The sequence below is a fragment of the Haliotis cracherodii genome, unplaced genomic scaffold, assembly GCF_022045235.1.
Source record: "Haliotis cracherodii isolate W230 unplaced genomic scaffold, xgHalCrac1.p SCAF_8, whole genome shotgun sequence".
Lineage (NCBI taxonomy): Eukaryota > Metazoa > Mollusca > Gastropoda > Lepetellida > Haliotidae > Haliotis > Haliotis cracherodii.
The window spans coordinates 27,024,018-27,037,932 of NW_027266341.1; the positions used below are offsets into that span (position 1 = coordinate 27,024,018).

Consider the following 13,915-nt stretch of genomic DNA (forward strand, 5'->3'; position numbering starts at 1 on the left):
CTGTGACTAGTGGTTTCCATTATAAATGAAGACCGGCGTGTCATGTCCTTACTCCCTGCAGGTACTGACTTGTGTTCACAAATTAAACCTGACACAATAATTCATAGAAATTGAAAGAAAAAATCAACTGGTATCTCTATAGCTTTTCAACCCATGAAAATCATTCACAACTGACTAAAAAATCCTTTCAGCTTAAACATGTAATCACAGTTTTAGGAGATCAAAATGTTTGTCTCTGGTCTGTCATCTGTCTTTTGGAATAAACAAACTTTTGAGACAATAAGTTGTGAAATTGATTCTTTGCAAAATATCATTGTCTTTTTTAAGTTCTTTCATAGTTTTCTGACAAGAAAACCATTGTCATATGATATCCACAACACTTTCTCAGATGATTGACACACCACCAACTGGGGGGATTGTTTTACTTTACAAGAACATGCAATATCATATAACTCTAAATCATCAGAAAAAGCAAAAATCATATAGCATATTTCCTTGAAAAAAGATTTCCCTTCAACCTAATCAATAAATATCCACAACACATGGCAGACAAATCTAAGAATACACTTACAGTGCAAGTCCCACTGACACCATGGCCTGAACCAATTCCTTGACACTGACTCTTTCAACTACCAACACCTGGTGGCGCTCGCCTACCACAGCTGTTACTGTCTTGAGGCCACAATCTGGTGAGAGCTCTATAGCCATGTCCTCCTTGGCGTCTCTCTCGGCTGCATGACTTAATCACAACGGCAAACACATTGCCACCAAAAAAAAATGACCACAACCTTTACTGTGTTTGACTAGTGCAGCTTGCGGATTCTAGGCATTCAAGACATTTAACGTATATCACTAAGAATTTCAAATATTGGACGCTATGATGTTGATTTGTTGCTGTTTATCCTTGCAGAAATCAAGTCAACAAATAACACAATGTTTTTCACTTTCTTCTCCCTGCAACAACACATGAATTTCACAAATACGTGTTAGTGTAGTCTTGGATTAGCATTGAATTCACCACATTGTATTTAATCTTCGATGACGGATATATTTGCTTGAGAACCAAGCTGTTTATTTTTAGGGTCATTAACCTCATGTATTTGTTTCACACAAATAAAACATGGAAGAACAGAACTTTATTATCAACAAATAGACACTAACTTAAAGACATTGTATCAGTGTCTAGTTTCTTCTCAAGTAAAAGAACTTGTGCAGGCAATTAAGCATACCAGGAAATACAAAATCATCTTCAAAGGGTCATCAGGACTAAATAGTTGATTAATAAATATATCTTTACACAATGAACTTTTCTTTCTTTTTTATTCTTTTTTTTTTTCAAGACGGCAAGAACCATTCATGAAGCACATGACACTAGTTTTATACCCTGAGAAGTACATTCACATCAAACACTTCAACATTTGCAAACCATTTGAATATTAATAAATCTCCATACTGCAAATATGATGTGTTATATAAAAGCAATTTTAAAACATGGAAAGAATCTGACAAGTATCTATTTGAACCATGCAGTGAGAGTGAGTGAGTGAGTGAGTGAGCAAGGTTTTGACATTTTCCACAACATTCCAGCCACATCATGGCAGAAGACAACAAAAACTTGGCTACTGACGTTTGTTTGTTTGCTGTTTAACGCCATACTCAGCGATATTCAAGCTATAGGTAAATAATTGAGTCTGGACCAGACAATCCCGGGATTGACATCATTAGCATCATTCTACGCAATTGGGATACGATGACATGCATCAACCGAGTCAGCAAGCCTTACCAACCGATCCTGTTAGTCGCCTCTTATGACAAGCAGTTGCCTTTAACAGCAAGCATGTGTTGCTGAAGACCTATTCTACTCCGGATCTTCCCATGTCCTACTGACATTGATAGATAGGGGATAGAAATAACTCTTAGTCCATTAGTCATCTGGATATGTCGACATGCAATCAGGTTTCGTTGGTTGGTTTGTTGTTTAACGCTGCACTCAGCAATATTCCAGCTACATGACGGCTGTCTGTAAATAATCGAGTCTGGCCAAGACAATCCAGTGATTAATATCATTATATCGATCCACGCAATTGGGATACGATGACATGCATCAACCAAGTCAGCAAGCCTGACCAACCGATCCTGTTAGTCACCTTTTACAACAACCACAGTTGCCTTTTACAGCAAGCATGTGTTGCTGAAGACCTATTCAACCCCGGATCTTCACGTGTCCTACTGACATTGATTGATGGGGGATAGAAATAACTATTAGTCCACATCATCTGGGTATGTAGACATGCAATCTGGTGAGGTCACCCAGCTTGACCACTGTATACACCGAGTCATTTCTTACAACAAGCATAGGTTGTTAAGATCCTTGAACCCAGAATCCACATGAGGGTGTTTAGGAAATATATACAGGAGGTAAGCGAATAGAAGTCCCAAGAGCTGACGAACATGAGGTAACAATGGCTGATCCTTCATACGTGTGTCATTGTACTCAGACAATACTGACCATTGACAACGGTCGTTATTTGATGTTTTTTTTTACTTTGGAAATACTCAATTAGTATCTAACCACACATTGTCAAAGACCTAGAAATCTGATAACGGCATATTGTCCCATGTCAAGGATTTATTTGTTTGTTGCCACAGTCAGCAATATTCCATCTATATAACGACTGTCTGTAAGTAATCGAGTCACAACCAGACAATCCTATTGATTGACATCATGAGCATCGATCCATGCAATTGGTGTATGATGACATGCATCAACCAAGTCAGCAAGCCTGACCACCCGATCCCATTAGTCGTGTATTTCGACAAGCATAGTCGCCTTTCACGTCAAGCATAGATCTTCATGGGTACATGCATCAACCAAGTCAGCAAGCCTGACCACCCGATCCCATTAGTCGTGTATTTCGACAAGCATAGTCACCTTTTACGGCAAGCATAGATCTTCATGGGTACATGCATCAACCAAGTCAGCAAGCCTGACCACCCGATCCCATTAGTCACGTATTTCAAAAAGCATAGTCGCCTTTTACGGCAAGCATAGATCTTCATGGGTACACATGTCATGGAACTGAACATGGAAATGATTGTGGTAAACATACCTGCTAAACCATCTAAATTGCAAATAATTTCTCTTAAAGGCGACTATGAACAGAAACATTAACTTGAATGGTATTACCTTTCAGTTGCCAATTATCCTCTAATATAGACCTATTTATAATTATTTGAGGTGGAATCGGATGCAAACAGTATTGGGAATGCTGCTGAGGGGTCCCTTATTTCAGTTCTATGGGGTTCCAATCTCGATCAAGCTGTATCTATTTTTAGCTACAAATATAAGTTTTTAATTTAAATAAAAAATGTTTCCCTCGTTTATTTACTTATTAGATCTGAAGTTATCATTACGTTGTTGGCATAGTGGGTTTTCTTTGAAAATCTTCAGAATTCATATGGCCTAATGATTTGTTTACCTTGTGCAACCAACGCCAAGTTCTGAAAATCATGAAAAGACATCCAAGGTTGTCAGCATTGTTCTTCAAGGAGTATGCTGTTCTTAATTTCATTATCTTTTAAAAAATTATACAAAGCTTCACAGATTAATTCTGAATGAACCAATGTTCTTCATATTTCTGTCAAAATATGTTTGTAGCGTTTACTTGACTGCAGTACATGTCCTTTTGCAGTTTGAGTGTTGCCAATTATTTGAATGTGAATTTCCTCACTAAATATGAGGTTAAATTTAAATGACAAATCCTCTACAAATCCAGGTTTTGGCTTGATATATGCAAACCTAAGTATATTCTCATGGTTAATCATATTTTTAATAGTTTTATTTTATATATATATATCTCCAGTGTTAAGGGTTTTTTAACATGTTGCACTTATGCAAAAAAAACGCCACCATTTTCAATACTTTCGTAAGTAACAGTAGTTTTCAATCTATGAAAAAGCTATAACATTGACTTTTAAAACTATGGTAATTGACATGTATCTGCTGAATATGAGCATGCAATTTTCTAGTTCTAGTTTCCTGCGTGACAATTGTGACATGCACTGCAGTAATCGGTATGCCTGCGTGACTATTGTTGCAACACCTAATTCTAAGGTGTAACATGAATACCCAACTCAACACCACATACTGACCAGTCCTTTTTTTTGCCCTTTAATGTCTAGTGCCAGGCAGGGTAACAACAAGAACCATCTTTTAACGTCTTTTGGTATGACACGTCCATGGATCGAACCCCCAACCTTCCGATGACATGTATCAACCAAGTCAGCGAGCCTGACCACCCGATCCCATTAGTCGCCTTTTACGACAAGCATAGTCGCCTTTTATGGCAAGTATGGGTTGCCGAAGACCTATGCTACCCCGGATCTTCACGGGTCAATTTCATCTAAGTCTTGACTGGAAATGAGGACCATCATCTCCCTATACTAATTGGACCCGTGAAGATCCCAGGTAGAATGGGTCTTCAACCCATGCTTACCGTAAAAGGTGACTATGCTTGTCGGTAGAGGCAACTAACGGGATCAGGTGGTCAGGCTCCCTGGCTTGGTTGATGCATGTCATGTACAAATTGCATGGGTCGATGTTCATGATGTCAATCACTGGATTGTCTGGTCCAGACTCGAATATTTACAGACTGACATCATATAGCTGGAATATTGCCGAGTGAGGCGTTAAACAACAAACAAACAATCAATCAAACCAATACTAAGCGGCTCTGCTCAGAAATTGTTACAAGGAAGTCATCAAACCAGGAAGCACCACAGCCTTGTAGAAGTTAAACACAGATATACTTCACAAACACAAGTTAATGAACACCCAACATTGGAGTGAGTGAGTGAGTGAGTTGGGTTTAACGCCGCTTTTAACAGTATTCCAGTTATATCGCGGCGTGTCTGCTTAATGTGGGAGGAAAGCCCCAAGTGATGCACGTCACAGACGTTTACCACTTCGGTGAAACCCACGAGCACGGGTATCCCAACATTGGAAGACTGTGTGCTGTAAAGCCCACTTGCCATGACAGATTGGTTATAGTCACATGAAATATATTGGGTATTATTTAACTTTGAGTAGTTTAATTTAAGAAGTGAAGGAGTGAGAGACAACCAGACAGACACACAGACAGACGGGGAAAGAAAGAGTTTGACAATATTTCAGATGTATCAGTTTATAGAAGATTAATGTGGGAGAAAAGCACCTAATGTAGCCATAAATTGAACAGATGCTACATGCCTAACAACTTAATCTCATTAAACCTGAAGAAACAGATTGCAGCAGTTAAAGAGGTTTATGGGTTCTATGTGGACATTTGCCTTCAATAACCATAAATCACAGCTGTAACATTGACTCTTGACAAATTAACACAGGCCAGAGTTATCTTGATGATATTGATATATCAGATACCAAAAATCATAAAGTATTCAATATTATATGACAAATTTAGTTCCTTTGGGGAAAAGCTTGCCAACATCATATGAAAGAGATAGCATCTTGCTGATAAACCTTTATGTGAATATTACAACTTAAGGGAAATATACAATTTATACCATAATCACAAACAAACTTACATGGTCAGTTGAGAGAGGAACATGGGTTATAATGTCCCGAAACAAAATATATATTTTAGAATAATAGATGGTTACAAAGACGTGTGGCATTAATTTGAACAAGTTTCTTCGTACACCTGCCGATGTTTGGCATATTGCTCTTTCACACGGATATTGACGGATTACATTCCTCTAAAAAGGTAACTTTGGTCAGTTGTAATTAAGATATTTGCATAATTTTTACATTCATTTGCTGTAGCAAGAACACGGGAGGCCTCAAAGACGACTGATCAAATTAATATCCAGCAATAGAAATCAGTTGTTCCAAAGTGCTATGCTTACGGTTATTATTATTTTCAATATATACAGTAAAAGCTGCAACTAAAATAACTCAATTTTGCAATAAATTATTTCTGATGAAACAGTTTCAGATACAATTCATCTGATCATTGCATCAAAATTCTTTGAAGTTATATTATTGGGCATTTTTTAACCGAATCACTAGTAGATTGGAATATAAATACAGTCGATTGCAATTTATGGCTTAGTTTCTGAGAAAATACAGACGATAATCTCTATTTGTGCATATAAAACAATGCCTAGCAGAACAGAAACTACAACTTAAATGGTAAGCAATCATGTCTAGAGATGATGTATCCCAAATTTCACATTTTAATTACCAAGTACATTATTACCTGTTCATTTACCTGAATTCTCAGAAGGGATGCAATACAAATTTTAACTGTGCATACTATGTTAACTGTGAACTTCACCCTTTCAATTCATGTATGCATTAACCAACAAAAACATCTCTTGACGGCAGATTTCTATTGTATCCTTTGTTATTATACATGGTTTCTCATTCTTAGAATCCCAAATACCGTATTCGACATACAAAGCGCCTCGCTCTAATAAGCGCCCACAGCGATATTTGCTAATATATTGGCTAGTAAAGAATCCCTATTAGCACCCCTTCCGATTGATCAATGTACACAAGACTTTTTTATTTGTGTATAATACGTGTGTTATATGCATCTTTAATCATTGGAAATTAAATTCTGGAAAAATATATCTGTCATATAGAACATTTCAGGGTGACAGCATAAACCACGAATTTTATGTTCTTTCAACTCTATTTTTCACCAAAATAATTTTCTAATAAGAGCCCCCCTATTTTTAATTTTGAGAGCGCCCTCGGCGCTTATTATATCTAATACTGTAGGTGTTGGTTCGCACAGCACTGAACGCAAGTAAGACCAGTCGAGGTAATAGTCCACAATAAGCAAATTTTGAATATAAAATAAAAGTAAAAGCTGATAAATTTTTCAATAATTTTACAGTTGGAGTGTTGTTTCCCATTGACATTTGATCGAAACATTCTATATAGCGAACCAGTGAGTGATTATGGTTTTACACCGCTTTTTGCAATATTCCAGCAATATCATGGCGGGGGACACTAGAATATATAGCGAACCAAATTCATATGGCAGCGTCAACTAATTCCTTATAATAGCTGTACTTCAACTAAAATTACACTGCATGTTAATTGAAATAAAAATAAAAAAGAATGGAAACGACACTGATAACAATCTTACCAGATTTCAAATCAATTATTGGTATCGACTTTCAGCATCGCAGTATAATTAATCTTCCATCTTAATGCAATGTATTATATACGATCAATACCAGTTACCACAGCGTGGTGTGTTGGGAACATATACATGATTTATGAACCGTTTACAGAAGTTATTTATCAGGTGTTTTTCCAAACACTAAGTGCTATATACTATTATATCAATACAGCCATGCACCAGATTAGTCAAAGGGATTTCATACCACCTTCAACATGGTTTCAGCTTATGATGTTTGTTTGTTTGTTTGTTTGTTTGTTTGTTGCTTAACGCCGCACTCAGCAATATTCCAGATATATGTAGGCTGTCTGTACAGTCAAGTCTGGACCAGACAATCCAGTGATTGACATCATAAGCATCAACCAACGCAATTGGTTGTTTGTTTGTTTGTTGTTTAACGCCGCACTCAGCAATATTCCAGCTATATGTCGGCGGTTGGTATAAGATGACATGCATCATCAACCAAGTCAGCCAGCCTGACTACCCGATCCCCTTAGTCGTCTCCTTTTTTCAGCAAGCACGGATCGCTGAAGACCAATTCTAACCCGCATATTCAGTGGTGGAAATATTGTTGAAGGAAGGACAAGTGCTGCAGGTCATAAACATACACCCTGATTCACGAGGATGGGCATAGTGCCAGAAGACCACGGGTCATTATCAACAAATCTAGGATTGAACCTGCAACTAGGTGGTGGCATGTGAAATGGGCTTAGTGTCACTGTCAAGATACACAGAACATGCACGCACATGCGTGTGGCTGTTTGTACTTGTCTGGACTTGTGCGGATGTTTCAGTGCTAGCCCATTGAGAAACCATGCAGGGGTCTGTTCCATAAAGCTATCGTAGCACTAAGGTGATTGTGACTCCCATATTATTACACAGACTTACGACTATCATTGCTCTACGATCGCTTTGTGGAACAGGGCCGGCCTAGCAGTTTAACATGGAATCCCTTAATCATACACATTACATCGACTCCAAGCAAACCAGTCCTTAATGCTAACGCCAGGCAGGGCAACAACAAATAGAATGTTTTACCATCTTTTGGTATGACCTGACAGCGGATGCAATCACAGACTCTATCCACTACACCATGGAGTAAATGTATTGGATAAGAGCAACAACCCATGGAGCATTGCTTCAACGTAAATGTCCAAATCACCAACTGGTTAAGTTGTCTCTAACCACCACTACAAAGAGCTCCCTATTTCTAATTTTGATAGCATCCTGGGCCCTTATTACGTTGAATACGGTAATGTGTTTTGCAGAAAATGTATTCATCCATGATGCACCTGTAAACATAATTGTTATCCTTGAATGAAGGGTAGAACTAATACAATCAAAGTTTATGGATAAACACCTTGTTTGTTACAATTGTTCATCCACATATCTTATCCTTACTTCGTACTCCAACTTCTAAATGCCTCTAAAAGAAGTGCTACAATCCAGGCTGAAACATGACAGCAGTTGAACAGATCTATTTGTTAATTTCCTGTGATTTTTTAAACCCCAGCAGAAGAGTGAGTTAACTCTTTCCACACAAGTCAACCAGAAGTATTTACTGCTGTGACACCCACATTCTGCTCAGAGTAAGCCTGGAACACAACACAGATTCATTAACTCTTTCCACACCAGTCAACCAGAAGCATTTACTGCTGTGACACCGAGTTCCCAGAGACTCTTGTGTGATAGATGAAGCCAACATTTATCAAAGAAAATATCTGCTTGTAAAACATCTTTGCTACTACATGTTATACACCATTTGAAAGGTCTGATCCTATAGGTAAGTTATGTTTATCACATTATTTAAATAATGCATTTACAACTTAATTAAGTTTGTTGTAAATAAAAATCTAAGCTAACACATTCATAATTAAGGTCCAGATTAACTCTTTCAACACCGTAGGCTGTTTTTCCGGCCAAGAAGCATCAAGTCCCAAGACACAGTAAGCCTGTTAACCGGCCAAGCGGTAGTCACGTCAAAATAGTATATATTTTTATGGACCTACCTGTAATATCATTCATTTATTAAATCTATCACATTTCACAATGTCTGTCCATTTCAATTTATCATTTTTTATCGATAAATTAAAAAATAATTCACTATTTCCCGCGGTGTTATTGAAACCCACTTACCGATTTCTGTTTTATTTTCATTGTTTACGTAATTGGAAAATCATTTTAAAAAAGAATTATAAATAGTTTCTGTCATCACCCATTTCCCGATAACAGTGGCTGTCCGCTCAGTAACATGCAGAAATTCACCCGTTTTCGAGGCTTCATATGAATAGCACGTTTGTCGAAGAATGGCATATGACATCGCTTGAAACCTTATTCCTTCATCTACATGCTCGTAACATCGCCTGGTTTTTTTTGTATATAACAAGGGATTTCATTGGATTAAATTTGGTTTCTAATAACGCTTTCTTGCCGAAATCTGCTACAAGGTTCGTGATTGGTCAAATTTGAGCATGTGACCTCAGGCAGTCAATCAAATTACAGCTATGGTACCATCCTTGTGTATGATGAGTTTCAGATTTTGACAAAAGATATTTGTTAAATCATGTTAATTTGAAAGTTTTAAGCAGGAAATCGCTACCCATATTAAAAATATGGAGCTTCGGGGATGTATTGTGCTAGGTTACGAGCTGTGACAAAGATTTTGGCATTTAACATCATGACAGAGCCGAGAATTTGAGGCGATAAAGGCCGAGATATCATTTGACTAACATTACACTCGATCTCACGAAAAGATGGAAATAATAACTAAGCTGTAAGTTTGACAACTTTTAGATATATTTTTGCTGATTTTATTTATTACTTTGTATACTATATTCAAATATTTATTTAAAACGTCTTAATTTTTCTCTTTGACATGTTCGATGTGGATCCGTTTTCAAAGTGTGTGTCTGAGAATTATATTTTTAATAACTATTATCTATCGATAAAAAATGATAAGTTGAAATGGAATATGCATTTCAGAAATGTGATAAATTTAATAAATGAATGGTATTACAGGTAGGTTCACAAGATTATATACTATTTTGACGTGACTACGGCTTGGCCGGTCTACCAGCCTACGGTGTCTGGGGACTCCAGGCTTCTTGGCTGGTCTACCGGCCTGCAGTGTTGAAAGAGTTAACTATCCCAGTGAGGCAGGACAACAACCTAAGGGAGATAACTTTTGCATATAGCTGCCAGCACCCTCACAAACACTGCACCTTGCCAAAAACAAACAGACCATCGCTGTAGACACTAGTCATTTGAAAAGCATTAAAATGCACATATGCATCATATATAAACACATGCTTCTCAAAAACCTAACACAAAAACATTTAATTTTCCATAAAACTTCAATAGAATCATAGCTACCTGAAAATGTGAAAAACACAAAAAACTGAATAACTGAAGCCATTTGTTTAAACTCAAAGTTGGTCAAAATATCTTGAATGAAAACTCTACCACTGACAATATAGTCTATACAAACTGCACAATGTGTATCACCTAAATAAACACAAGATCATCCAAATATAGCTGCTCGAAAAATGAGTATACTATAAAATATAATGTATTTCCAGGATTTCTGAGTTTCAACCAATAAACTCAAATCAATTCAATAAAGAAACTAGAAAGTGTTTTTACTCGTAAAAACATGTCTCCCCCCACTCCCCTAACCCCCATTCATTAGTTTACTTCACGTTAAACCCCATCTCTTCATTCCCACCCTCCATTACTAAATAACAGAGACAAAAATAGAACTCCTAGAAATTTCAAACAACTAATGGGCACCACTTCAGTGCTGGGTTTATGTGTATACAAAGTTTCGCGAAAAAATATTAAACGGTTTCCGAGTTATGGTCCGGAAACCAAGCTTACCCCAATTCAGAGTCTATGTTCAAGATATCTCCATGGAAACGAGAAACGAGAAAAAATAAAAATGTCAAAAATCTCTAAATAGCAAAAGGCACCACTTCAGTGCTGGGTTAATGTGTATACAAAGTTTCGCGAAAAAATATTAAACGGTTTCTGAGTTATGGTCCGGAAATGGTGGGAACGCCGACGCCGATGCCGACAGGAACCGTGCCAAAAACAATATGTCTCCCTCCATTCTGGGGGAGACATAACTCAGGGAAGGAGGTAAGTGAAAGTCTACAGAGGTAAAAAGCATGTGTTTCACAAGGTAAAGGGTCAAAATTTAAAATTATATTTAAAGTTTTTGGTTATATATATATTTGGCCATCTTGACCACAAAACCATGTAATATTGTGCGAGTTAATATTTAACTTATCACTACGGAAATATTTCTTGATAAAACTCAAACCACATTTTCCGTCATTCAGTCAGCTCATAAAACATGGAAGGAATTTACAAGACCTTTCTAAGATGAATTCACACTGAGTAAATATTTATGTTGTTGTTTAAAAGCTGCACTTGTCTACAACGATCCACCAAGTCACCAAATCAGATTCTTTAAGTTGCCTTTTAAGACCAGCATACATAAATTGAGGAAATAAGATTTTTCTTGTTTAATGCCGTACTCTGCACTATTCCAGCTTCGTGACAGCGGTCTGTAAAGTCAGGACCAGACAATCCAGTGACTGACATCATGATCCATAATCTACATAACTAGGATCGATGACATGAAACAACAAGACAGTGAGCCTGACAACCCATTCTTGTCAGCTGCCTCTAAAGACCAGCATGGGTTGATGATGACCAATTCCAGAGCTCCAGATAAGCTTTTGGTGTTGTGGGTATTTTACCCATGCATTTTAAAATCATTGTGTATCAGTAATTCTATCTGGGTATTCAAATTTCTGTTACCCACTAGTTTTTACACATGTGGGTACTTAAGTTAAATATTTAACAACACTATTCATCTAGTCCCTGCAAACTGGTGTCGTGTGGATTCGAGAGCTTTATAGGACTCAAAAATACCATGATACTTCCACAAGAAAGTGTGATGGCAAATGATCATGACTGTTATCGTGGAGTTTGGCAAGGTTGACGGAATCCCCTTTTTTAATTTCAAAATAATTTGCTGATTTGCTAATCAAATACGCAGGGTTACTTCTCAATATTTTGATGATACACACAAGTTTTATTTTTGTAGCATATTTGTTATGTTTGTTGCTTATTTGATACGCTTTGATTTTATCTTACTGCATATTTCTGCATTTCTGATGCATATTTTACCCAGATACGCAGCTTATCTGGAGCTCTGAATTCTAATCGGGATCTTAGCGGGTCAATACAGTCTTTCCATATTAACAAACATACCTGACTCCCTTTCTTTCTCTTACTCTTTCCCTCCAGAGGAAGCAGGCAGCCTGCAATGTCAAAACAAGTGAGTGAGTGAGTGAGTGCACTGGGACACCAACAGCATGGAAAAGTGCGAGTGTTATGTTCCTTGTTTGTTTGTTGCTTAATGCCACACTCAGCAATATTACAGCTATATGACGGCCGTCTGAAAATAATCAAGTCTGAACCAGACAATCCAGTGATTTACATGTGTGTCGATCTATGTAATTGTGACATGACATGCATCAACCAAGTCAGCGAGCCTGACAACCTGATCCCATTAGTCGCCTCTTACAACAAGCAAGGGTTGCTGAACACCTTTTCTAACCCGGATCTTCACGGGTCAAGATATTTAATAAGAGAAAATGAGTTATTTTAAGGCACTGGAAAGTGAGGTGAAGTGAAATGGGGGTTTAACATTGTGTCTAAGATTATTGCACTTATATAGCGACACTGAGTGGAGTGGAGCTGTGTGGTACATGAGCTTTTGTACTAGTCCGGGCTAATGCCATTTTTATAGTACTCTGAGCCGACCAGTCCTTGTTTTAGCCCCTGTGCGCAGAGCACCAGGCAGGGTAACAAGAAATACCATCTTATAACATCTTTTGGTATGACACGGCCAGGAATCAACCCCCGACCCTCCACTCTTCCAGCAGAAGCTCCATCACGAGACCACGGAGGGAGTCTCGTCTGTCAGGATATGATGACAAAATTAACCCAGGTTACATTCATTCACTGAGAGAGAGAGAGAGAGAGAGAGAGAGAGAGAGAGAGAGAGAGAGAGAGAGAGAGAGAGTGTGAGTGAGTGAGTGAGTGAGAGAGAGAGAGAGAGTGTGAGTAAGTGAGTGAGTGAGTGAGTGAGTGCCAGTTTGCAATTAAGCAGTACCTATAAAGCCATCTACCAAAAATAAATCCAACAAAATAACCACCACTTATTCTTTTTAGGAACTTGATGTTTCATAACAACTCAGAACACGACGCAATGAAAACCTGTGGAACACTCATCCCAAAGCCACCTTACTTGTCGACACTTGAAATGTGGTCACTAGGCTATACTAACACTCATACCATCATATTAACTGTGGCAGGAATGGGGCGTGCAAGAATGTGTGATCATTGCTTAATACCACATCAGCAATATTGAAGCTGTTCACGGCAACTGTGTATACAAACAGCAACAAAAACGGCTTTCAAAAAAGAAAAGAAAAGAGAGACCAAGTGGGCACAACATTTTTACTGGATTATTAAAAAAAAACCACTTATCTATACAGTACACAACACCAATCCTCAACTTCAACATTTAGAGGCCTTATTTCATATGAAACTTTAAAAGAGAAAATAAACATATTGAAAAGTTTTCAAGTACTGTTGAAAACGTTGACAATAGTGTAGGTTTATGTCAACATGACGGATGATTCTCA

The 13,915-nt window shown here is 37.6% G+C and overlaps 1 protein-coding gene across 1 annotated transcript in view; it reads right to left on the reverse strand.

Moving 5' to 3' along the window:
- The window catches only part of LOC139450766 (uncharacterized), a 102,423-nt gene that overhangs the window by 29,551 nt on the left and 58,957 nt on the right, over nucleotides 1-13,915 (reverse strand). Inside the window, exon 5 of the mRNA XM_071232595.1 lies at nucleotides 12,474-12,523. The gene's annotated coding sequence lies outside the window, so the exon portion shown is untranslated. The remainder of the gene's footprint in view (nucleotides 1-12,473; nucleotides 12,524-13,915) is intronic.